This window comes from Lepus europaeus, chromosome 1 (assembly GCF_033115175.1).
Source record: "Lepus europaeus isolate LE1 chromosome 1, mLepTim1.pri, whole genome shotgun sequence".
Taxonomy (NCBI): domain Eukaryota; kingdom Metazoa; phylum Chordata; class Mammalia; order Lagomorpha; family Leporidae; genus Lepus; species Lepus europaeus.
Window position 1 is genome coordinate 55,250,761 of NC_084827.1, and position 25,758 is coordinate 55,276,518.

General features: G+C 44.0%; 1 protein-coding gene across 1 annotated transcript in view; it reads right to left on the bottom strand.

Moving 5' to 3' along the window:
• Window positions 1–11,312, bottom strand: part of CLASP1 (cytoplasmic linker associated protein 1) — a 291,310-nt gene extending 279,998 nt beyond the window's left edge. The window contains exon 1 of the mRNA XM_062178774.1: window positions 11,223–11,312. The gene's annotated coding sequence lies outside the window, so the exon portion shown is untranslated. The remainder of the gene's footprint in view (window positions 1–11,222) is intronic.
• Window positions 11,313–25,758: the final 14,446 nt, after the last annotated feature.

A 25,758-nucleotide genomic window follows, 5' to 3' on the forward strand; every position in this document is an offset into this window, starting at 1 on the left:
GTATGATTCAGCTAAAATTGTGACTTTGTCCAAGCAAGTGCTCCTTTATCAATATCAGAAACCTACTCCAAGTTCTGAAAAGAATGACAGAATGGAAAGCATCTTCTGCTTACTTTAAAGATGCAGTCACAGGCCATAGGAAATCTGCCTGGCATGCCAATGACTGCCAATATGTAAGCTCAATCAGCAACAGGAGGCCCAGATCAGCTCACACTGAGTTTCTTCTTAAACGGCCACCCTCCTCAGAATGGCCTGAATTGCCCATGCCTGGCGGGCAATACATTAATGGGGGGGGGGGGGGGGGGAGCACTTCTTTATCAAACTTTTCTAACAAACTATATACACAAAATAGCAACAGCTATAGATTCAGATATATAACAATTTCTTCCTAAAGGATGGAAGTAGTGAAAGAAGGAACAGAGGAAGTTCAAGAAAATACAATCCCTTCTTCTAACTCTCCCTATCATAAACCATTATTCTTATGAAGAGAGTTGAGTTCTGGTTGAATTACTTCACTGGCTGACAATTATTTTGCAAGCATATGAAACACTGCACATGTTCTGACCTTTCTGATATGGTTACGTTGCTCAGAACTAGAAAATAAAAGAAAAAATTCCTTTCTTTTTTCCATTATTAATAATAAGGATCTTCTAATACAAATAAAACATAAATAAACAGTGTCTCAGATAATAAAAGTGTTTACATGTCAAGATACCAAGAAACACCTACTTAGGAGTCAAAATCTCCTGGAAAACAAAACACTAAAGGCCTACTCTTCTCTTCAAGCTAAGCCCTCTCTTCCCAGATTGTAGAATACCAATGAGCTCCCAAGGGAAGTCTGATAGCCTGGGATAAGCAACATTAGACACTGCCTAACACTTAACAGTGTGACAGGGAACCCAGAGGAAAAATCAGACACTTCTTCACTAACTAACTAGGAATTTCAAGACCAAAGAATTTTCTAATGTTATTTATCACTGCACAAATTTAAAATAATTTTTGAAACCAAAACCATTTGTCAACAATGAAAAAGGGCTAGACATTCAAAATCACCCCTAAAATAAGTAAATTCTTCAATTTAAAAATCAGTCACTAGAATTTTAAATAGTGAGTTAAAAAATTTTTCAGACATCCGTAAGTTAACCTATATAATTTCACCCAACTGAGGTTTATCCAAACACCATACATGTCTGTCTGTCTGTCTCTCTCTCTCTCTTTCTCTCTCTTACACACACACACACACACTCCTAAGGCATTTGAAAGAACAAGAAGACACTAGTATCAATCCCTACGTATGGGAAAGTGATTTAAAAGGACAAGAGTAAAAAACCTTGAGGAACTTTGGAATACACTGATCAATAGTCTATTAAGGAGGACTTCTGGGAACTCCCCCCAAAGATGCATGTTTAGCTTCACAATTCAGACAATAAAGATGAAGCACATCATCAGCATAATGTTCTTTCCACAAGAGAGAGGAAACTGGAAAACAAAGCAATGTGACATATACCTTCCTCATACCCTGACCTACTTTTATAATCTACTTTTCTGGTTTGTTTTTTTTTTTTACTTTGTTTATTTATGTATTTGAGAGGTAGAGTTGCAGACAGTGAGAGGGAGAGAAGAGAGAAAGGTCTTCTATCCACTGCTTCACTCCCCAAATGGACACAATGGCTGGAGCTGAGACAATCTGTAGCCAGGAGCCAAGAGCTTCTTCCAGGTCTCCTATGCAAGTGCAGGGGCCCAGGGACTTGGGCCATCTTCTACTGCTTTCGTAGGCCATAGCAGAGAGCTGGATGGGAAGAGGAGCAGCAGGGACTAGAACAAACACCCATTTAGGATGTGGATGTCGCAGGCACAGGATTAACCTGCTGTGCCACAGTGCCAGGCCCCTATAATCTACTTTTCAACACAAACTACTTAAAATTTAAGTAACTATACAAAATTAGAAGAGGAACTCTTTGGTAACTGCAAAACATCCATGTGTCCTGTTTGAAGGAAAGAAAGTGGGAGAACAGAGGTTGAAGGGGTTAAGCAGTGAAGTCGAAAAATCAAAGCAAAATATAAATGCCACTGAGTTATATAGGAAATAACTAACTAAAACGTTTATAGGTGCCAGCGCTGTGGCATAACAGGTAATGTGGTGCCGGCATCTCATATAGGCACGAGTTCCAGCTGCTCTAGTTCTAATCCAGCTCTCCGCTATGGCCTGAGAAGCAGTAGAAGATGGCCCAAGTCCTTGGGTCCCTGCATCCACATGGGAGACCCGGAAGAAGCTCCTCGTTCCTGGCTTCAGATCGGCACAGCTCCAGCTGTTGTGGCCATTTGGGCTATGAACTAGTGGATGGAAGACTGATCTTTCTCTTTCTCTCTTTCTGCCTCTACCTCTCTGTAATTCTGCCTTTCAAATAAATAAATAAGTCTTTAAAAAAAATTGTATCAGTTTTCAAAAAGAGTGAATATGACCCAGCCCACCCTCGCCACATCACATCATGCACACAAATTAACTCAAAACAGATAAAGGCCTTCAATGTGAGAGCTCAGATTATAAAATTTTAGGAGGGGCAGATCTTCATTACCTTGAATTTGTCAACAATCCAAGATATAATACCAACAGCACAGCAACAACAACAACAAAAAAATGGATATACTCGATTTCGTTAAAATTGAAAACTTGTGCATCTAAAGTAGTTAAGATGCTGTTTGAGATGTCCACATCCTGTAAGACTGCTTGGGTTCAAGTTCCAGTTCTACTTCCAATTCCAGCTTCCTGCTAATGAGCACTGCCGTTCCCTCACACCCCCATGGGGGATCTGAGTTGAGTTCCAGGTTCTAGCAGTTGCAGGTATTTGGGGGAATTAAACAGGAGATGGAAGATCAAGAATATGGAGAAACTGAAACCTTTATACACTGCTAGTAGGATTCGTGCAACCACTGGGGAAGAAAACTGCTCCAAAAAGTTAAACACAGAATCACTATTACAGCAATTCTACTCCAAGATATATAAGCAAAAGAACTGAAAACAGAGACTCAAACAGATACATGAACATAGTACACTAATGTCCATGCCATCATTATTCACAATAGCCAAAAAGTGGAAACAATCAAAACTCCATCAACAGATTAATAATCAAAATGGGGTATTTATACAGTAGAATATTTTACAGGGGCCAGTGCTATGGCACAGCCAGTTAAGCTGCTGTCTACAGCGCCAGCATCCCATGTGGGCACTGGTTCAAATCCCAGCTGCTCCACTTCCAATCTAGCTCCCTGGTAATGTGCTTGAGAAAGCAGCAGAAAATGGCCCAAGTATTTGGGCCCCTGTACCCATATGGGAGACCCAGATGAAGCTCCTGGCTCCTGGCTGTTGCAGCCATTTGGGGAATGAACCAGTAGATGGAATTAACCTCTCTCTCTCAAATAAATATTTAAAAAATACATATTATTCAGCAAGGAATAACTGACATATGCTACACAAATGAACCTTGAAAATATTATATTAAGTAAAATAAGCCAGTCACAAAAGGATAAACACTTGAACTAACCAAATAGGCATAACCACAGAGACAGAAATTAACTTAGAGGTTTCAGAGGTCACCAGATTCTAGGAGGGTGGAGGAATGCAGAATTATTGCTTAACAGTTATAAAGTTTCTGCTTGGGATGATGGAAAAAGATCTAGAAGTTGACTGTGGTGATGGCAGCACAACAGTGTGAATGTATTAATGTCATCAATTGTGCACTTAAAAACAACTAAAATGGCACATTTTGTTGTACATACTTCACCACAATAAAAATTAAATTAGAAAGAAAAAAGTGCAGGCCGGCGCCGCGGCTCACTAGGCTAATCCTCCGCCTTGCGGCGCCAGCACACCGGGTTCTAGTCCCGGTCGGGGCACCGGATTCTGTCCTGGATGCCCCTCTTCCAGGCCAGCTCTCTGCTATGGCCAGGGAGTGCAGTAGAGGATGGCTCAAGTGCTTGGGCCCTGCACCCCATGGGAGACCAGGAGAAGCACCTGACTCCTGCCATCGGATCAGCGCGGTGCGCCGGCCGCAGCGCACCAACCACAGCAGCCATTGGAGGGTGAACCAACGGCAAAGGAAGACCTTTCTCTCTGTCTCTCTCTCTCTTACTGTCCACTCTGCCTGTCAAAAAAAAAAAAAAAGAAAGAAAGAAAGAAAAAAGTGCTACATGGGGTCTTCAGTGATACAGACTGTACAAGGGTCTACTTCTTATTAGGGACTCAAACCTAAAAGGAGCTGTGCAGTAGATGATCTAGGCCTCTTGGAAAGCTGAGTGGGAAGCCTGCAGCTCTGCATCCCTCTGCCTGGTGCAGTCTCCAGATCTGGCTGGAGGGTGGGAGCAGACCTTCTCCAAGGCAGCTCGATGACCTTTCCTAAAGGAGGGACAGCCTGACCTGAGGGTGGGGGGAGGGGTTGGGGTTGGGAGTGGGGATGGAAAGGAAGCTGAATAATCTGAGAGCCAAACATTGCTTCTGTACAGTTGTGTGATCATGGACAATTATTCAACTTCCCAAAGCCTCAGCTTCCTCTCATCGTAAAATGAAAATAGCACCTGCCTATATACCTTGCCATAAAAACTGGCAAAAGATCCGTAGCACTCAGCCCAGTGCCTGGCATGTGGTAGGTGTTGAATCTATGATGGCCATTGCTAATGTGAGGACAGGTCTATGTGCCAACCTTGCACAATCAAAGGCTGAGCAGGACATGGCTTGGGTCAGAACTCCACGACTTACCAGCACTTAAATAAAACACTGCCACCACAAGAAGACTTTCGAGAAGGAAGCTGTTTTATGCAGTTCAACTTCTCTTGGAAAGACTGGCTTATTGTTCCCAGAATGAGCCAGCTCCTCTTCATCAGGAAGGGCACTGCTGCACAATTCATTCTCCGTACAACAGGCCTCTGTTAGCACATCTGAGCACCCGTTCATAACCCACAGGAAAGAAACAATCTATGAAGAAAATTAGCTAGAATGTAATCCCAGGAGGCTGTTCTCCGACAGGCCTCAGAAGCACTCAAGAGAATCTGTTTACAAAAAAAAAAAAAAAAAAAAAAAAAGATACCTAGGTCCCTGCCCACACACATTCTGATTTCAGCCCACAACTGTTTAAAGAAGCACTTGATCACAGGGCACGAGAAATGTAGTAAGATTACATTCTGATGTAGACAAACAGGCCAGTCTGTCCCACAAAGGAAAGGCTGCACTTCCCTCCGTACCTCTTAAAAAATGCAAGATCTTCAGTGATGCAGAATATACATTTCATACAGACCAAAGTCCCTCGTGACTGCTTATTCTTTTTTAAAACAAATACAAAATAAATAATGAAAAAGAAAAATAGAGCCCAGTGTTGTGCTGTAGCAGGTAAAGCCTCCACCTGCAGAGCTCGCATCCCATATGGGAACCAGTTCAAGTCCCAGCTGCTCCACATCTGATCCAGCTCTCTGCTAATGCCCCTGGGAAAGCAGTGGAAGGCTTTGGCCCCTGTACCTACATGGGAAATTAGGAAGAAGCTCCTGGCTCCTAGCTTCGGCTTGGCCCAGCTCTGTCCGTTGCAGCCATTTAGGGAGTGAACCAGTGGATGGACGATCTCTCTCTCCCTCTGCCTCTCTGTAATTTTGCCTTTCAAATAAATTTTTAAAAATCTTTTAAAAAAATGTACCATCTACATCTCTTAGAGTAGTAAAAAACATACTTGTAGTCACAAAAGTTGGTAAAAATTTTTGTGAAACTGGTACATCCTTAAGTTGCTGGAGAAATTATTAACTAGCACACAAACTTTTGGTCAGCACTCAGGCAACATGTATCAGAAGTCATTAAGTACGATAACACCCTTCAAATCAATAATACCACTTCACCTAATTTATCACAAGCAACACACACACAAATGGTGACTATTGTATTACATGTAATATCAGAAAAACATGCCAAGGATCCCAGTTTGTCAAAATTTGCCAATTCAAAAACTATTAAAAATCAAAATTATGTACACTATGTAATTTTAAAGGCACTACTCATACTCATAAAACACGCAAGACCCAAAAGTATTTGCTGAAAAGCATGGACACACAACAGTCTCAAAAGGTGACACATGAGGAAATAGCAGCTTATGCTGAGATACTTTAAATGTGGATTTTCCCTGTCTGGTCTCTCAACTTTCTGTACTATTGCTAAATTACAATGCCAAGACTATAAACAAATGTATCCAATTCTATGTGGACAGCTAACTGGACGACAGTCACAGACAGATGGGAAGTGTATCCACTGACCACAGTGATCCTGAACAAAAATTCACCCAAATGTAGATGCTAACACATGGCTACAAGACCAACTCTAGATATTTCTTCCCACAAAAGGTAAATCTTAAGAGTCACATATAAAGATAAAGCCTTGAATTTATTTTTGTTTTTTAAAGCAAGCATATATGTGCTAAAGAAAAGGAGGAAATCTGGTTAGGCAGCTATTCACATTAAAAAAAAAAAAAAAAGATCAGGAGACTTAATGAACTATAACTTCAATACAAGCCAACAAAATTATGTAGTGAAGACAGTGTGGTTCATGTGAATAGAACATCAGGTCCAGTTCTCCTCCAGCTCTGTCAGGAATGAATTTTCACTTGCAAGCCTCGGTCCCTCCCATGCAAACTCACAGGATAGTGATGTTTAGCTCCCTGCCTACCTCACAAAATTCAAAGGGAGTAATGAAGTTTCTAACTGTAAAAGTGCTTGGAAGACTCATTCTTATTTTTTAAATCTGGCTATTATTCTCATAAAAACACTCCTTTATATCTCATTAAATACTTACAACACCACCCTCTTCTTCACCCTTATTTTATAGATGAAAACATTAAACAATGAGGAGATTATTTAATTGACCCTAAGTCACAAGACTAGCAAGTGACTGAACCAAAACTCCAAAGTTTGAAAGTCACTGATACAGTTTCATAACCAAAACACAAAAAGGGGCTTAATACTCTGTTCAAGGCATATCAGAGTTTTCTGCTTTATTCCAGACAGTGCAATTAAAGGACAATACAAAGACAAGAGCTGCCTGAAGAAAGCCTGGTGAGCCCATATTAAACCAAAAGGGGACAGAAGATATACAGCTGTCCCCATACATCAAGTATAACCAGCATCAATTCATGTCACCATTGTCTCCCCTGATAGGTTGTGAGCCCCTGAAATGTGGGGACCATTAACTTAACTGTACCCTCTTGGTACCTGGTGCCTAAGTGGAGAAAGAGTTTAGTAAAAAAAAAATTAACCAATCAATCTAGAGATGGTCCACTCACCATCCTGGGAAATATGAAGAGCTAACAATGAGAGAAAGATGTAATTCACATTGTTTCGAGAAGTGTAACTAAGGTCAGTAGGCAAAAGGGGAGGGCCAGACTCTGGTACAGTCTAAAAACACTGCTGGCAACCAAGACCCGTCCAGGAAAAGAGAAGCATCCTGCAGTCCAAAGCTGATGCCCAGAATGTAGTAGACATGAGCAGGAGGTTGGACTCTGGCCTTGAAGAGCCTCAGGAAGCAAGAGAGGAAACCACAAGGTGCTCCACAAAACTCTCTGTGCCCTCAAGGATCTGAAGAAAAATAAATGCACAGCAGTGAATCTGAGCAAGGAGGAAGATGATGCATACAATAGGAAACAGCGAGGAGTAAGAACACATCCAGGAAGGAAACAAGACAGTAGTTAAAGTTGTTACGGGGCCGGTGCTGTGGCATAGCGCGTTAAACTACTGTCTGCAGTGCTGGCATCCCACATGGGGGCAGGTTCAAGTCTTGACTGCTCCACTTCTAATTCAGCTGCCTGCTAATGGCCTGGGAAAGCAGTGGAAGATGTGCTTGGGACCCTGCACCCACTTTGGAGACCTGGATTAAGCTCCTGGCTCCCAGCTTCAGATTGGCCCAGCCCTGCCTGCTGCAGCCACTTGGGGAGTGAACCAATCGACTTCTCTCTGCCTCTGCCTCTGCCTCTCCCTCTCTGTAACTTTAAATTTCAAATAAATAAATAAATATTAAAAAAAAAAAAAGTACAAGGATGTTATGGAAGAAATGCTAACCTTGAGCACACTACAGCTAGATCTTTAGGGATCCAGGGGGCTGCTACAGTGTGGCAGTAATACTATAAACATAAAACTGGCAAGGGGGCTGGTACTGTGGCTTAGCAGGTAAAGCTACACTCTGGCTGCTCTACTTTTGATCCAGCTCCCTGCTACTGTGCCTGGAAAAGCAGCAGAAGATGGCCCAAGTGCTTGGGCTCCTGAAACCACATGGGAGATCCAGAAGCAGCTCCTGGCTCCTGGCTGTGCATGGGTCCAGCTACAGCCATTGCAGCCATTTGGGGAATGAACCAGCACATGGAAGATCTCTTTTTCTCTCTCTCTGTAACTCTGCCTTTCAAATAAAAACAAATAAAAATAAGTAACTCTTTAAAAACAAAACAAAAAAATGGGCAGGAAAGCCTGGGATGGTAAAGAATCAACCAGAAGCAATCAGTAAATTCTAGTGCTTCGGAAGTCACTGAGTAGCACACATATATACAGACTTCATGAACAATGGCCCTGGAGGCACTGGGTAAAGAATGGATAGTTCATGTTTAGAAATCGCATCTGGTAAACCAAAAACTGTATCATTGATGATTTTTTTTCTTGTTTTAGTCTTCAAGACTAATAAATCCTTCTCATTCTTTTGAAAAATCTTCCAAATGATCCTGTTTTTTAAACATTTGTTATGTTTTACTACTGTCTACTATTTCCGCTATTTAATTTGACAACCAGACTTGCAGCAATGAAAAGTGACAGTTTTAATAACTCAGCTCTGGGCCTAGTATTTATAATCTCCTAAATGACTGTATTTACCAACAGTGCTACAAAATGTATAGTATTAGAATCTAAAAAGTACAATCTTGAGGCTGGCACTGCAGTGCAGCAGGTTAAAGTCTCCCATACAGGCACTGGTTTGAGTTCTGGCTGTTCCACTTCAGATCCAGCTCCCTGCTAATGTGCCCAAGAAAGCAGTGGAGGATGGTCCAAGTGCTTGGGCCAGGAGGAACTCCCAGCTCCTGGTTTCAGCCTGGCCCACTCCCAGCTGTTGTGGTCATTTGGGGAGTGAACCAGTGTTTGGAAGACCTCCCTCTCTACCTCTCCCCCTCTCTTTCCATAACTCTATCTTTCAAATAAATAAAATACAATTTTTAAAGTACAATTTTAAGTAGAATGGTTAAGAATACAAACACATAATAAATTTAATTCTCTAGTCCAGGAAACTACATCACCCAACCTATAAATCATGACACTAACAAACTAAAGAAAACAGAATTATCGAAAGCCTGAAGTTAAAAAAAAAAAAACTAAATCCAAAATGAGTGAACAAAATATAACACATTTGAACAAAAAACATAATTTTCTGACCAATCATTTCTTAATGTTCATTCAAACTATTTTAAGTATCTGAAATCTTGTTCTCCAAAAAGCAAGTTCCCATCATCTAAACCACACTTAAAGAGATTCTATCACAGTAGTCACTGAAGCGTCAGTTTTGATTGCTATCAGTACAAAAGCTTACCTCTCTTTTATATGAATGAAGTTGCAATACATAGGTTAATCCAAAAGTCTGACACAAAAGGAGAATGCAATTATTCAGTTCTACACAAATTCCTGGTGTGAACTGGCAAAGGCCTTTTATGTGCTTGCAACGTGGAGATAAAGTAGGAAGTCCACCTCTTCAAAGCAGTCTGACTCTGATTAACCTTAGTTGGAAGAATTAAAAAGCAAAGCGAAATCCAAAAACTACTGTATAAAAATAAAAACTTTCAAAACCTAAAACACTGTTACACATAAGCCCATAATAAACAATGAATTCTAGAGGCTGAGATTTGAGTAACAACTGCTAAAAAGGTGCAATTACACAATGTTACCAGGATAAATAAGAGAACAGCTCATCAAAACTTGAATCTTTGTTTAGCAAATACAGACGCTTAATAATATTTAGCACTCTGGGGCATTGTGTTATTTTTTTTCTTATCTATAGGCTCTCCGCTTCAATGTTACTATTCTCTTACTCCCTTGATGAGCAAAGGGAGCCCACTGTCCCGACAGGATCCCTCGGACGAGTAAATGTCACAAATAAGAATAGTAATAACTTCTGAAGCCAGGGTTGATCCAGGACTGTGGCTCCCAAACAGGGTGCAAGGTATGCGGTACCGTGCAGCTATTCCTCGCCCTGACCGACTCTTCTGCAACCCGAAGCTCTTGTTGCCACATCTACAAATTAAAGTATCCTGCTACCAGAGCTCACGGGTCCTATGTATGGTATTTAATAAACGAACCCCGCTACAAGAAATTCACCCAGATGCAGCACAGTATGCTTTAAGCCTCCACCTAATTTTTTTAGACAAACAGTAACTAATTTTTTAAAAAATTATGTAATAAGTTAGCCTCTGGAAAACCCCATACTCATCCGAGCAGCTGAGAAAATGGAAAGCAAAATTCGATTAGCTCCATTGTACCCAACCAGGCTACCGTGCAGGATCACACACTCCTCTCCGTCAGAGCGTCTCTGCCAATACCAGAGAACAACAAAGGCAAGTTGAGGAGGCTGCACGGCTTAACTCAGCACTTGTCCGCTTTCGCAGCTTCCGCAGGCCCGAGGGACCGGGGACCCCCACGTCCCGCCCGCCCCGCGCCGCGCCGCGCGCTCGGCTTTTGTTCGGCCCGGCTGGGCGCCCCGGCCGCTGCCCCCGGCCCCCGGCCCCCGGCCCCCGGCCGCTCTCTCCACACCCATCACTCGCCTGCGACTAGTTGCTACGGGCTCCTCAGCCGAGCCCCCTCCCCTCGCCAGCCCCGGCTCCTTTCAGACGCGACCCGGCTGGGCTGGCTTCTCGCACAGGGCCGGGGACGCTCTGGTCAGGAGGGGCCCGGGGCGGGGTCCAGAGAGGGGCACACAAAGCCCGGCCGACCCCACAGTCGACCTTCCAGCCGACCCCCGCCGGCAAAGCGGCCTGGGAGCGGAGACCCACAGCCCGGGCAGTGCGCTCCCCGCCCAGCTGCCAGCGAAGGGCCGCCCCCTCCCCCCAAGTGCACCGGGCGCGGATGACAGCCCCGGACCTCGCCCCGACCTGGGCCCGGCGCCCGCCGCTGCGCGGAGGGGCTGGGACCTCGTTTGGGCTGGGGTCTGAAGCCCCTCGCCTTACCCCGGTACTTACAGCCCTATTATTCGCTACTGTTGTCGCTGCGGGTCACACAACCGCCGCCTTCTCCTCCACCCCAATGAGGTTAAGCGCTTGGTGCGGGGATTAAAAAAAAAAAAAAAAAAAAAAAAGGGCGAGAGAAGGCGACGGCGCCTGCGCAATGCAGTCTCCCCGCTCTTCAGCGCCACCGCGCCGGCTGGACCATAGAGTGTACACCGAGCCCAGAGAGGTAGCTGTCTCTCTATGGTAACAGCCCGCGCAGGCGCCCGCCTGGAGGCGTGGACCTCTCGAAGCGAGGGCCCTAGGAGCTTTCGCTCCCACAGAGAGCGTGGGTTGACCCTGACGGGGACCCGTAGGACAAAGCTTCTTCAAGGAAAGCGTGCCCAGGCAGTCTGAGGTTAGGCCGCTGGACACGGCCGCGGCAGCACGGCGCCAGAAAGCAGGGTTATGACGGCCCAAGCCAGAGTCCTCCCGCCTGAACTTCCTTTGGTCGGGGGTCTAATACCTGAAGGAAACAGGGCTTTCACTTCTGGGTTACGCGCGCACCGCCCCCTTCCTCCGCGAACACCCCCGATGACAGAAAGTGTGCCCTGCGCCTTGCCGTAGCGGGTGGTGGGGCCGGAAGCCGCAGTCTTCAACGGTTCTTGGCCCTTTGGGAGCGCATCTGCGCCCGTGGAGGCCGTGAGAGCCTCGAGTCGCCCGGCGAGAGCCGTGGGCACGTCGCTTTGGGCTGACTTGTGAGTGTGGAGGGCGCGAATCGTGGGGCTGCCTTCTAGGCCGCTGAAGACCCAGTGTTCGGCCGTGTTGGGCCCCACGCCGGCCGCTAATTGGGTATGGAAGCTGTTGTGTTGAAATGGTACGCCGCCTCCTGAACGTCACTTTCAGAGCTTTCCCGGGGGTGCCCTCGGGCCGCGCTCCGTGCAGCCGGAGGGGGCGGCTCTGGGGAGGGGTTGTGGGGTCGGCCTTTCTGTGGAGCCCGGGGAAGGAGTGCTGGCGGTTTGAAAGAGTAGGGGTGACAGCCAGTCCTGGGAAAGGTAACATCTTTGGGACAGAAGAACAAGCAACTTTTTGAAAATCCCTGGGTGGCGATGAAAAGCTTTCTGGGGAAGAAGACCCCGGGGCGAAAGTCCAAGTGCGAGTGGATGGTCTCCTGTGGAAGACAGCAGTGTAACCGAAATCAGGGCGAGGGGCGGGAAATGTTGGGGGAGAGTAAAGTTTGGTAGGTAGGAATGAAGAAGATTGTTGTATACCCATAACGTAAAACTGGCCGTGTGAACCCCTTAGGGTGTAGAGTTAAGAACACTTAATGTTGTTGTGCATCCAGTCTCCAGAATCCTTTCCAGCTTGCAAAACAAACCACTCATTAAACAACCCCTCATTCGCCACCATTCTGCTCTCTGTCAGTGAATTGGACCATGGGTATCCCCTAAAAAGGGTACTGATCTTGTGACTGGCTTATTTCACGCAGCGTAGCATCCTTGACGTTTATCCACGTTCCTGCACGTGTCAGAATTCTCTTTTCTAAGGCTGAATGCTTTATACAAATACCTTTCTTCTGGCTTACCTCCGCCTTTTTAATGTGCATAATACTGCTGTGAACATGGGATACAAATTCCCGTTCATGGGAAAGAGTTTGACACAACGAGGGAGGGAAATCCGTACTTGCTACATGGTATCAGGCCCTTGGCTAGGCTTGTTCGTCTCCCCTGGGCTCTGGAAGCTGAATATGTACTCCGTTTTTATAAAGCCTTTTTAGATAAGCCAGACATGCTACTGCTTTATATAAATCATTGATGTGTCATTGTGAGCCAATCGCTACCTGCCCCTTCGACATTTTGTGGGGTGAGAAAATCAAGGTTCTGGACTGACAGAAGGCATATGCTTAGGAAAGAAAACTACCATGGGTACTAGACACCCATGAGCATTGACAGTTCATTGGTTTGGACAAGGATATTGAAAGAAAATTTTCATGTGAAAGTGACTTTTCTCAGGAGAATAGGCTGACATCAAAACCCACCATTGCTAGCACGTATAAATGCTCAACACGCAAAACTGCATCTTCCCGAAAAGAACACTGCAGTTTAGTTACAGGTATGCTCATTGCCTTTAACAAATAGAACATGGCCAATGGGAATCTTTGTATGTAATAGAGAGATTAATAAGACAGAGCCTTTCCTCCTCAACACTTCATCTTTCATTTTGTATTTGCCAAAATACTGTATGACACCCATTTGGCAGATGAGGAAATGGAGAAATTACTCTCAGGGTATCACATGACTGACTGGTATCAAGGCATTGAGTGGACCCTGGGCATCCAGAATTCCCACTCTGATTTGCTCTCCCTTGGAGAGATAGATAACAAAGCCCTGATAAATGAACCATGTTTCTGTTCAGTATCATCTTTCTCAGGGAATGCATGGCCAAATCCCATGAAGGTAGTGCCAGTTAAAGAGGGAGAGAATATAATAAGTGTTATAAGCAGTATGAATTCACTCAAAAGTATGTGTACCAGGGTCACCGCAGTGATACATCAGTTAAGCTACCACCTGCAGCACTGGTATCCCATATGGGCGCCAGTTCAAGTCCTGGCTGCTCCACTTCTGACCCAACTCCCAGCTAATTTGCCTGGGAAAGGAGCAGAGGATGGCCCAAGTGCTTGGGCCTCTATACCCAGGTGGGAAACCCAGATGAAGCTCCTGGATCCTGGCTTCTGCCTGACACAACCCTGGCCATTTGGGGAGTGAACCAGTGGATGGAAGATATATCTCCCTCTAACTCTGCCTTTCAAATAAAAAAATAAATATTTTTTTAAAAAGTTGTGTATCAACTAAGTCCTAAATACTTAGCAAAATGGAAAAAATCGATGACCTCCTAGACAGGAAAAAAAATTTTCTTTTGACAGATAGAGTTAGACAGTGAGAGAGAGAGACAGAGACAAAGGTCTTTCTTCCATTGGTTCACCCCCCAAATGGCCGCTACTACCGGTGTGCTGCGCCGATCCGAAGCCAGGAGCCAGGTGCCTCCTCCTGGTCTCCCATGCGGGTGCAGGCACCCAAGCACTTGGGCCATCCTCCACTGCATTCCCGGGCCACAGCAGAGAGCCGGCTTGGAAGAGGAGCAACCAGGACTAGAACTGGCACCCATATGGGATTCCAGCACCACAGGCAGAGGATTAGCCAAGTGAGCCACAGCGCCAGCCCCGACAGGAAGATTTTTAAATGAAGTAAAATATAAAATCAGTAGGATAAATGTTGCAGGGGAAAAAAATTAAGCAACATGGGGAATGTGGGAGTACTAGAGTAGCAAAAGAGGTTTTCGTTTAAATGGAGAGGAGTGCCCTGAGATAACAAACTTTGTGCAAAGGTGCAAGAGAAGTGGGGGGACAAGAAACATGCCTTGTCAGCAGAAAGGGCATTCCAGGTATAGAGAGGTATAGGAACCATTCTGTAATGGCGATGCCTACTGCATTCTAAGAACAAAGAGGGCCAGAGTGACAGAGGCAGATTACACCAGGGTAAAAAAAATGAGAGCAAAGACGTCACAGGATGCCAGATTGTAGCATGGACTTATAGGCCATTGTGAGGGCTTTGGCTTTTACTGATAGGAAACCACTGGAAGATTTCAAACAGGTGAGTACATAATATGACTTCTATATTTTGTTTGAAAGAGAGAGAGATCTTCCATCGACTTGTTCACTCCCCAAATACCTACAGCCAAGGCTAAATCCAGGAGACTAGAACTTTGTCTGGGTCTCCCATGTGGGTGGCAAGGACCCAAGTAATTGAGCCATCATGCTGCATCCCAGGGTGTGCATTAGCAGAAAGCTGGAATAGGAAACAAACCCAGATATGCTGATATGGAATGTGGACATCCTGAGCTGCATGTTAACCACTGTGCCAAATACCTGCCCCACATTAACTTTTTTTTAAAAAGATTTATTTATTTGAAAGACAGAAAAATCTTCTATCCACTGGTTCACTCCTTAGATGGCCGCAATGGCTGGGGTTGGGCTGGTCCGGAGCCAGGAGCTTCTTCCCAGTCTCCATGGTTTCAGGGGCCCAAGTACTTGGGCCATCTTCTACTGCTTCCCCAAGTTCATTAGAAGGGAGCTGGATCAGCAGTGGAGCAGCAGGGACTCAAACTGGAGCCTATATGGGATGCCTGCATCACAGAACACCAGCATCCCTCCAAGTTAACATTTTTAAAGAAACCTTGGAGGAAAGGAGTGCAGATATTGTGGCATGGCTGGTAAAGCCACTGCCTGTGATGCCAGCATTCCATATGGGTGCCGGTTTCTGTCCCTGCTGCTTCATTTCAGATCCAGCTCCCTGCTAATAGCTTGGTAAAAGCAACGAAAGATGGCTCAAGTGTTTGGGTCCCTGCCATCCAAATGGGAGACCCAGATAAGGCTCTTGACTCCTGGCTTCAGCCTGACTCAGCCTTTGCCATTGGGGCCACTTGAAGAGTGAATCAGTGGATGGAAAATCTGTCTCTCCCCCTCTCTGTGTAACTCTTACTTTCAAATAAATAAATCTTTCTTTTGAAAAATGACTGTTAGATTGTCACATGAAAATGTCAAGAAGTCAGTTAAATATAGGAGTCGGAAGAGAGGCCCTGGCTGAAGATGTAAATTTGGGAGACATCAGTTTGTAGACTGTATTTAAAATCATGTGATCATCTAGATACTAAGTGTAGACAGAAATTTGGATAAGATATCTAAGCCTCTGAAATAGGAGGAAACCAAGAAAGGAATCCCAGTGGAGTGGTACAGGGTTTCAAGGAAGAGTAGCCACAGCAATGGGTGCTGAGCTCTAATTGACTTTTGGTTATTAACACTGGAGTGGCTTTAAAGAAGAGTGGCAAAAACAGAACTGGAAAAGAGGGATAAATGGGGGAGGAGTTTTGGTTCTTTTTTAAACAAAATAATTCATCTGCAAATGGAAATTCCTTTGTTTTCTCTTTCCAACATGAATCCCTTTTATCTCGTTTTGCCTAATTTCCCCAGCTATAAACTCCAGTACAATGTTGAATAGAATGGGAAAAAATGGACATCCTTTCTTAGGTGAAAGCATTCCATTTTTCACCATTAAATATGGTGTTTACTGTGGGTTTTTCATATAGATTCTTTAACAAATTGCTGATGTTCCCTTTTATTCCTAGATTGTTGAGTATTTTATCATTAAAGAGTTAGATTTTGGCCGGCGCCGCGGCTCACTTGGCTAATCCTCAGCCTGAGGTGCCGGCACCCCGGTTTCTAGTCCCAGTTGGGGCGCTGGATTCTGTCTCGGTTGCTCCTCTTCCAGTCCAGCTCTCTGCTGTGGCCTGGGAAGGCAGTGGAGGATGGCCCAAGTGCTTGGGCCCTGCACCTGCATGGGAGACCAGGAGGAAGCACCTGGCTCCTGGCTTCAGATCGGTGCAGCGCTCCAGCCGTAGTGGCCATTGGAGGGTGAACCAACGGAAAGGAAGACCTTTCTCTCTCTCTCTCTCTCACTGTCTAACTCTGCCTGTCAAAAAAAAAAAAAAAAAGAGTTTTTGTCAAATTCATTTTCTGTATCTGTGGTGAGGAGCATTTTGTTTTTGTCTTTTATTTTTATGTATATTATGTTGATTTTCACATATTAAGTGAACTTGGTATTCCTCAGACAAATTCCACTTGATTATGGTATTGAAGTTGATTGGATAATATTTTGTTGAAGACATCTGCATATTGGTCTCTAATTTTCTTGTGATATATCTGGTTTTGCAATCAAGGTAATACTGGCCATAAAAAATTAGTTGCGAAGTGCTTCCTCCTCTATTTTTTTGAAGGAATTTGTGAAATTTTGAAATTTTTTTAATGTTTGATAGAATTCGTCAGTGAATCGATTTGGGCATGAGCTTTTCTTTATCAGTATTTTTCTTTTTTCTTTTAATACTAATTTAATCTCTGTTATAGGTCTATTCAGATTCTCTACTTTTTCTTGAGTTATTTCAGTGGTTTGTATTTTTAGTAGGAATTTGTTTCATTTGAATATCCAATATGTTGGCATTCAACTGTTCATGATATTCTCATTTGATCCTTGTTTTTTCTGTGAGATTGGTATTAAATAATTATCTCTGTGGCATAGTGAGTAAAGCAACCACCTGCAGTGCTGGCATCCCATATGGGTGCCATTTTGAGTCCTGGCTGCTTCACTTCTGATCCAGCTCCCTGCCAATGTGCCTGGGAAAGCAGCAGAGGATGGCCCAAGTGCTTGGGCCCCTGTACCCACATAGGAGACCCGGAGGAAGCTCCTGGCTTCAGCCTAGTCCAGCCCTGACCATTGCAGCCATCTGGAGAGTGAACCAGCAGATGGGTAACCTCTCTCTCTGTCTTTTCTTCTCTAATACTGCCTTTCAAATAAATAAATAAATAAATCTTTATTTAAAAAATAGTTATCTCGGAGCTGGCACTGTGACATAGCAGGTAAAGCTGCCGCCTGCGGTGCCGGTATCCCATATGGACTTCAGTCCCAGCTGCTCCTTTTCCAATCCAGCTCTCTGTTATGGCCTGGGAAAGCAGTAGAAGATGGCCCAGGTCCTTGGGCCCCTGCATCCACGTGGGAGACCCGGAGGAAACTCCTGGCTTCTGGCTTCGGACTGGCTCAGCTGTGGCCATTGCGACAAATTGGGGAGTGAACCAGAAGATGGAAGACCTATCTCTCTCTCTCTGCTTCTCCTTCTCTGTCTTTGTAACTCTGCCTTTCAAATAAATAAATAAATAAAGCTTTAAAAAATAGTTACCTCTTTTTCACTCAGTTTATTCAAGTAAAGATCTAATCAGTAGAACCAGCGTTGTGGATGAGTGGATAAAGCTGCAGCCTGAAATGCCAACATCCCATATGGGTGCTGGTTCCTCTCCTGGTTGCTCCACTCCGTGCCTAGGAAAAGCAGGCCATTAATAGGGAGCTGGATTGGAAGTGGAGCAAAGGGGATATATTTGGCACCCATATAGGATGCCAGTGTTGCAGGCAGCAGCTTTACCAGCTATGCCACTGCACGTGCACCATGCCTTCAAATTTTAAAATAACCACACATGTAATTTTTTACTCTATGGACAGGACCATGATTGAAAGCAGGCAAAGCCAGAACTGGAGCCTGAGAACCAAGGCTTGTGATTTAATCTCAGGCTCTCTTAATGCTCTTTATGGGACTTTGTAACACATATAACTGGATATAATGACTGATAAACTTTGGCTTTGAAATGAACACTCCTGGTATGAGATAGGAAAAATAACATACACATACCTCAAAAAGTTCATGGAAAAGCTGAATTAAAAGATAAGCTCAGGGACTGGCACCTTGGTGTAGCAGGTAAAGCCGCCACCTTGCAAGTTTTGGCATCCCATATCGGCACCAGTTCAGGTCCCAGCTGCTCCTCTTCTGATCCAGTTCTCTGCGTATGGCCTGGGAAAGCAGAGGAAGATGGTCCAAATCCTTGGGCCCTTTCACCCATGTGGGAGACCCAGAAGCTCCTGGCTTCGGCCTGGCCCAGCCCCAGCCATTGGGGCCATTTGGGGGGTGAACCAGCAGATGGAAAACCTCTCTCTCTGCCTCTGCCTCTCTGTAACTCTGCCTTTCAAATAAATAAATCTTTTAAATTCATTTTTTAAAAAGATCATTTTGGTGTAAAAAGATTGTGTAATTCATTCATAGTTTTTTCATAATATGTATTTTTTTCGATAAATTTTTTTTGTAAGATTTACTTTATTTATTTGAAAGGCAGAGTTAGAGAGAGAGAGTGCGCTTCCATCTCCTGGTTTACTCCCCAAATAGACACAACAGACAGGGCAGGGCTGGGTCAGGCCCAAGTCACAAGCCTAGAACTCCATCTGGGTCTCCCATGTGGGTGGCAGGGACCCAAGGACTTGGACCATCTTCCACTGCTTGTACAGGCACATAAGCAGGAAGCTGGACTGGAAGTGGAACAGCCGGGACTTGAACCGGTGTCCATATGGGATGCCAGTGTTCCAGGAGCAGATTAACTCCCTGCACTACAATACTGGCCCCATGAGTGGTCATTTAAGACCTTTATGATTTCTTTGCCTTTTTTTATTTTACTCACAGTTTTGAGGATATTCTTGTTAGTATTGTGTTAAGGCTTAGCCAGTGACTAACACAGAGGCCTGCCATGGGTGTTGGTTCATATAGCAGATTTAGCTTGGACATAGAGAACTTTCGGTAGCTAGTTATCTCAGGGTGGTAAGATTATTGTTCATTTTAAAATCTTAAGTCTGTATTTCTCATTTTGTACAAATATAATTTTCATTAATTTTTAAAAGTCATTCTTAAATTTTTTAGCATATTTTTGATAACATTCTGTAACAAAGAGAAGTCATTAAACTTTAGGTAGGAAGGTTTCTTCTCTTCTTATGATTAGTTACACAGTATCTTCCAGTCTAGGTTAGCCTAAATACTTCAGTAATAGATACTTAAATCTAATTAGATAGTCAGCTTTATCTAATCTTTTTAATAATCTAGATTAGAAGCTCAATGAAAAAAGAAAATATTTGATGCCTACAGAAATGAGAGTTCAGAAAGAACAGCAGTACATAATGTTAACAAAATCTGTGTTGTAGCTCATAAGGAATCTAGATTTGTACTGTTTAGGGAACAGGAAATCTCCACTAGAGAAGTGATGTGTGTTGCAGAAATGTGAGCAAAGGTGGGGTGTGTCTTTTGTAAATGATGAAATCAGGAGATGACAAACTAGTTTGCTAAGTCATAGTCGTAACCACTCCCTGGAGAGCAATTACTCTCATTACTTGGCTTACCTGTTAAGTATCACCTTTGGAAGGAGACAGTGTAAATCTCATGGGTTTCCTCACCAGGCAAAGTGTTATGCTGCTGGTATGCCCCTCTTTAAATACCACTGAGCAGTGACTGGAGGACTCTTACAGTTAGAGGTGTCCTCATGGCTATTAACTCACTGTCATTCAGCCTGTTCACATGTCATCTAGCCTAGTCACAAACACCATATTTACTTTAAGGCAGAGTACAATTCTAATTTACAATATTGTCACAACTGTGAAATTGGTATTACAAAATCCACTTCTCAGTAAGAAAGACAGTTTGAAAGTCAAGAGTTTTTAGTGTAAGAAGCATGAGAAAATGCAGGTGGCTCAGTGGACAGTGCTGATGCAAAACCAATGATTCAATACCCCTTTAAACATTACCTGTTGTCCAATGTGGCATAAAGTGCAGCTGTGCAGGCTTTTTGAAGACCATTCTTTATATCTAGTAAGGACTAAGAAAAAATACCAAGAACTCGGTAAGCTGACATAGTTTTAGTTTGGGAGTTTATTAGAATTGCCATCAGTGAGGTCTCATAAGCAACACTGGCCCATGTAAGTTTGCAAATAGCCCAATCCATTCATCTGTATAGGTCCATTTTCAGTTTTTATTATAACTAAGTGTCTGAGACTGATATGCTGTAAAGAAAAGAGGTTTACTTAGCTCACAGATTTTGGAGGCTGAAAATCCAAGGTTGGGCAGCCCCATCTGTTCCACCTCTGGTGAGGAAGGCCTCAGGGCAGATGGCATCACAGTGGTGGGAGTAACTGTGAGAATGGTCACAAGGTAAGACAGGAAGCCAGAGAGATTTCAGGGGTCAGGCGCCCTCACTTACAACAACTGACACCTGTAGGAGCTAACCAGCATCCCGTGAGAACTAAATCTTTTCTGCGTACTGCACCTGCAATGACTTAATCACTTTCCCACTGGGCCCTACCTCGTAGAGATTCCACTGAAGACCAAGCTTTCAACACATGAACCCTCATCCCACATCCAAACCATAGCACCATCCAGATGCAAAGAAGCATTTAGAGACATTCAGTCTCAAAAGAAGGGTAATTTGCTTTTATTTACACATTATCTATTAACTTCTTTACCAAAATGTAACCTTCCCTGGGTATGTACAGCATACATTACAGTTTTTATACTCTAAGAAGTCAATGTAAGGGGTCAGCGCTCTGCTTTGGCCTGGGAAAGCAGTAGAAGGTGACCCAAGTCCTTGGGTCCCTGCACCCACGTGGGAGATCTGGAGGAAGCTCCTGGCTCCTGGCTTCGGATCAGCACAGCTCCAGCCGTTGCCGCCAACTGGGGAGTGAACCATCAGATGGAAAACCTCTCTCTTTCTCTCTGCCTCTCCTCTCTCTCTGTAACTCTGACTTGCGAATAATAAATAAATAAATCTTTAAAAAAAAAAGTCAATTTAGTAGGAAAAACAAAGAGCTCCTAGACCATTCAGTTAATACAGTGATGGAAATGTGCATAGGATTACATGTGCATATAGTTACACTAGGGGCACATAGCAGGTGTGGGTGAGTTGAAGAAAGCTAAGGAGCAATGAAGTCATTGTTCTGGAGTAGGGAGCTGGATCGGAAGTGGAACATTGGAACTCATCATTATGATGTATTCAGACTTTCAGAACTATAATAATGATTTAGACTAGTTTTCATTTGAACAGGGTCTATTTATATATATTCTGACAGTCTCAAGAAAAAACCTTCATCTTTCCACTTCAACTCAAGAGTTCCAACAGTACCTCAAAAAGGGTTTTTTTTGTTTGTTTGTTTGTTTTTTTTTGTTTTGTTTTGTTTTTTACAGGCAGAGTTAGTGAGAAAGAGAGACAGAGAGAAAGGTCTTCCTTTTTCCGTTGGTTCACCCCACAATGGCTGCTGCGGCCAGCGCGCTGCAGCCAGCGCACCACGCTGATCTGAAGCCAGGAGCCAGGTGCTTCCTCCCAGTCTCCCATGCGGGTGCAGGGCCCAAGCACTTGGGCCATCCTCCACTGCACTCCCAGGCCAGAACAGAGAGCTGGACTAGAAGAGGAGCAACCAGGACAGAATCCAGCGCCCCAACCGGGACTAGAACCCAGGGTGCCGGCACCGCAGGCTGAGGATTCGCCTGTGAGCTGCAGCGCCGGCCAAGGGGTCATATTTTGACATGTAGACCAGCACACACACTTCACAGTCACCTACATAAAACCAAGTGAGGCAAGAGTTCATCAGCTATGGGGCTGGCATTATAGCATAAAAGGTAAGGCTGCCCCTGCAGTGCGGACAGCCCATATGGGCACCGGTTTGAGTTCTAGCTGCTGCACTTCAGATCCGGCTCTCTGCTGTGGCCTGAGAAAGCAGTGGAAGATGGCCCAAGTCCTTGGGCTCCTGCACCCACGTGGAAGACCCAGAAGAAACTCCTGGCTTCAGATCTGTGCAGCTCCAGCCATTGCAGCCATCTGGGGAGTGGACTAGTGGAACAAAGACCTCACTTTCTGCTTCTGCCTCTCTGTAACTCTGCCTTTCAAATAAATAAATAAATCATAAAAAAAAGAGTTCATCAGCCAGATCGTAAGGTGTTCATAAAAGTGCCCTAATACTTCTACTTTAGTAAAAATAACAGATCCCTGTCTATATGTGTTCCCTATGTGTTCTATATGTGTTCTATATGTGTGTCTTTATGTGTTCCCTATATGTGTTCCTGTCTATATGTGTTCCTAAAATAATTCCAGCTATCTGCCGTGAATCTCAGGGCACTGATTGTCATGCACGAGAATCTTTGCTACTCCAACAATTGCACAGTTGTGTTACTTCTATTTTTGTTTTTGCCACATCAATTCTGTCATAACGGTACTTGAAATAGAGGTGGTCTGTCATTCTGCTAGCTTTCAGTTTAAAAGGCTAAATGATACATTAAGAAATCAATAATTTTATAAATGATTTCTAAGATGTATACTTACCATATTTTCTGACTAGTCTTATTTATTTAGACTTCTCTACTATTTGTGTTCCTGGGTGAAATTACCTTGTCTACTGCTGCTTGCAGTGACTGCGGTGCTTTTACTTCTTTTCAGATGACATTATCTTCATGTCGGGTTTTCTAGTTTTCATTATCACTGCCTCTAGTTTTTTTTTTAATATGTATTTATTTGAAGGTAGAATGAAAGAGAGAGAAGAGAGACAGAGACAGAGAGAGATCTTCCATCTGCTGGTTCACTCCCTAAATTACTGAAGCCAAGAGCCAGAGCTTTTTCTGGTCTCCCATACGGGTGTAGGGGTCCAGGGACTTGAGCCATCCTCCGCTGCTTTCCCAGGCACATTAGCAGGCAGCTGGATCGAAAGTGCAGCAGCCTGGACTCAAACCAGTGCCCATATTGCATGCCGGCACTGCAGGCCATGGCTTAACCTACTGCACCACAGTGCTGGCCCTCACTTCCTCTAGTTTTTAAATAAGTCATTGCATGTACAGTATTGAGTATGCCTTTAACTCTGTTCAGTCACTTAACTTTTCCTAAAATGTATTTTGATTTGATCAACCCTCAAAATTTGCTGTTGCCCATGAGTGATTTTGCTGTATAACTTCAGCAGTGTTTTGCTCATGAACAGGTCCATATTGCATTTGTCTGCATCATCTACCACATGCACTGACCTTCTGAGTCATCTGGAATTAGGTATCCTCCCTGCTATTAACTGTGTACTGTTTAAACTTCCCCAGTTGCCGCCTGTCTCCTCTTTTTAAATTCAGCACCACGTGAATTAAACTTAGCTTGGTTGCTTTCAGCCCATATATCCTGATGCAGCAGGTAGTTGCCAACTCTTGAAACTAATAGGTTTGACTAGAAGCTGACACTTCTTATTCCCACTGATCTTAAATATTTTACATTATACAAATTCAAAAAGCAAGATTACACCTTTTTTGTCAAGAAGCCCTTTCTCCATTGATAATATATCAGTCTAAACAAAAAAATATTTGTACCACACATCAGAAAACAAATTAGTTTCCTAGTAGTGCGAAGTAGGAGGTAAGTTGAAAATTTTTATGGTGGGGAGACCACCAACACCAAGGGATTTGCTAGACAACTCTAGTATATGTGACAAAGACAATGCCAGTCTATACCTAAATGAGCAGCTAGGATATTTGCCTAGTGGCAAATGGGACATCTGGTTTCTACACTTTCAACATGGGCATGAGAAAAGCCTAGCATCCCCAAAAGTTGTCCAAAAGGGTTGGCATTGTGGTGTAGTGAGCTAAGCTGCCACCTGCAATGCCAGCATTCTGTATCTGAGCCCCAGTTCAATTCTTGGCTGCTCTGTTTCTGATCCAGTTCCCTACTAATGCACATGGGAAAGCAGAAGGAAGATGGCCCAAGTGCCACCCTTGTGGAGACACAGATGGCACTCCAGGGTCCTGGCTACAGCCTAAACCACCTCTGGCTGTTGCAGCCATCAGGAGATTCAATCAGCAGATGCAAGATCTCACTCTTGCTCTCAATATCCCTTTCAAATAAAAACATTAAAAAAAAGTTGTCTAAGAAAAACCAGTATTTATCCAACTAATGTGATGGAAGTAATAGGAAACAGAGCCTCAAATCCAGCCTCAGAATCCAGAAGGTACCTTAGATATTATCTTATCTACCACCCTTATTTTAGTGTAAGAAAACTGAAGGCCAGATCATTTAAGGGATTGACCTAAGGCCCTGTATTCAGGTCAATGATAGATTCAGAACTAGAACCAGGTCGTCCTGGCTCCATTTCAGTAGACCTGGGACTGACGAGTAAACTTGACAGCCCACAGTTTGAACCCATGTTCTAAAAGGCATTTTATATCCCGCTCATAAATGTCTCTTTCTCAAAAAATCAGGTAAGCATGTTGAAGTATTGTGAAAAGAAAGCACTAGTTATGAAGTGGGAATACCTGTACAGACTTGCTAAGTGGAAATATTTGGCTTCCTCAAGACAAAGAAGAGTCTTAGTCATGAGGTTAAAGTCACCAGCTGAGAGCGACAACTATTTTTGGAAGCAATAAGCTGAAATTAGAACTTAAAGAGTTTACAGAAAATTTAATTTGGAGCTATCTCACAACGTTGAGAGTTATTTTGGGATTTGTTTTTGGGTTTCTTTCTTTTTTTTTTTTTTTTAAGATTCATTTTATTTATTTGAAAGGAAGAGACAGAGAAAGAGATCTTCCATCTGCTGGTTCACTCCTTGTATGGCTGCAACAGCTGGGGCTGTGCCAGGCAGAAGCCAGGAGCCAAGAACTCCATCCATATCTCCCACATTGATGCCAGGGGCCCAAATATTTGGGCTGTCTTCCACTGCTTTCCCAGGTGCATTGTTGAAGTGGAGCAGCTGGGATTCGAACCAACAGTGGTCTCTGCTTGCTTCTACTAAAATAAAGACATTTTCTCTGAAAAAGAACAGAATTCCACTTATTTTAGCATCAAAAATTAGGAGCCGGTGCCATGGCGCAGTAGGTTAACCCTCCGCCTGTGGCGCCGGTATCCCATATGGCACCGGCCCTAGTCCCAGCTGCTCCTCTTCCAATCTGGCTCTCTGCTATGGCCTGGGAAAGCAGTAGAAGATGGCCCAAGTGCTTGGAGCCCTGCACCTGCATGGGAGACCAGGAAGAAGCACCTGGCTCCTGGCTTTGGATTGGCACAGCTCCAACCATTGTGGCCATTTGGGGAGTGAACCAACAAAAGAAAAACCTTTCTCTCTGTCTCTGCCTCTCACTGTCTGTAACTCTACCTCTC